The sequence below is a fragment of the Arachis duranensis genome, chromosome 5, assembly GCF_000817695.3.
Source record: "Arachis duranensis cultivar V14167 chromosome 5, aradu.V14167.gnm2.J7QH, whole genome shotgun sequence".
Taxonomy (NCBI): Eukaryota; Viridiplantae; Streptophyta; class Magnoliopsida; order Fabales; family Fabaceae; genus Arachis; species Arachis duranensis.
The window spans coordinates 19,882,759-19,884,416 of NC_029776.3; positions in this window are offsets into that span (position 1 = coordinate 19,882,759).

The following is a 1,658-nucleotide window of genomic DNA, read 5'->3' on the forward strand; positions in this document are numbered from 1 at the left end:
TTTGATCATGGTTCCTAGTGATCCATGCATTGGCATAGAACTCTTGAACCATTAAGATTCCGACTTGTTGCATGGGGTTGGTTAGGACTTCCCAACCACTCCTTCGGATCTCATGTCGGATCTCCGGATACTCATTTTTCTTGAGCTTGAAAGGGACATCAGGGATCACCTTCTTCTTTGCCACAACATCATAGAAGTGGTCTTGATGGCTTTTGGAGATGAATCTTTCCATCTCCCATGACTCGGAGGTGGAAGCTTTTGTCTTCCCTTTCCTTTTCTAGAGGATTCTCCGGCCTTAGGTGCCATTGATGGTAATGGAAAAACAAAAAGCTTATGCTTTTACCACACCAAACTTAAAATATTGCTCGCCCTCGAGCAAGAGAAGAAAGAAGAGAAGAAGAAGAAGAAGAAAATATGGATGAGAGTGAGGGATGGTGTTTCGGCCAAGGTGTAGAAGAGGGGATTTGTGTTGTGTGAAAATGAAGTAGAATAGAAGGGTATATATAGGGAAAGGGGAGAGGGTAGGTTCGGCCATGTAGGTTGGGTTTGGGTGAAAAAGTGTTTTTGAATTTTGAAGGTAGGTGGGGTGTATGGGGAAGAGTGGATGGATGTAAGTGGTGAAGGGGGTAATTGGGAAGAGAGATTGAAGTTGTTGGGAAGTGTGACATGGGGAAGAGTGTTATAGGATTAGGAGGTAAGGTGGGAATATGTTAGGTGGGGATCCTGTGGGATCCACAGATCTTGAGATGATCCTGTGGGGTCCACAGATCCTGAGGTGTCAAGGAATTACATCCCTGCACCAAATAGGCATGCAAAATGCCTGTGCATACCATTCTGGAATTTAAATGCCAAGGTGATGCACGTTCTGGGCATTCAACGCCCATGTGTAGCATGTTTCTGGCGTTGAACGCCAGTTCTATGCTTGTTACTGGCGTTCAGCGCCAGCTTTTCTCAAGGCATATTCCTGGCGTTCAAACGCTAGAATGTTGCTTGTTTCTGGCATTCAGCGCCAGATTCATGCTCTGTTCTGGCGTTGAACGCCAGCCAGATGCTCCTTACTGGCGTTGAATGCCAGTCTGTCCTTCCTCCAGGGTGTGATTTTTCTTTTGTTGTTTTTGATTCTATTTTTAATTTTTATATTTTTTCGTGACTCCACATGATCATGTACCTAATAAAACACAAAACAACAATAAAATAAAAATTAGATAAATAAAAATTGGGTTGCCTCCCAACAAGCGCTCTTTTAATGTCATTAGCTTGACAGTGGGCTCTCATGGAGCCTCACAGGTGATCAAGTCAATGTTGTATAGTCCCAACACCAAACTTAGAGTTTGGATATGGGGTCTTAACACCAAACTTAGTGTTTGGTTGTGGCCTCCCAACACCAAACTTAGAGTTTGACTGTGGGGGCTCTTCTTGACTCTGAACTGAGAGAAGCTCTTTGTGCTCACTCTCTTTTGTCACAGAGGGATGGCCATGTGCCTTAAACACCAGGTAGTCCCCATTCAATTAAAGGACTAATTCACCTCTGTTGACATCTATCACAGCTCCTGCTGTAGCTAGGAAAGGTCTTCCAAGGATGATGTATTCATCCTCTTCCTTCCTAGTGTCTAAAACTATGAAATCAGCAGGGATGTAAAGGCCTTCAACCTTTACTA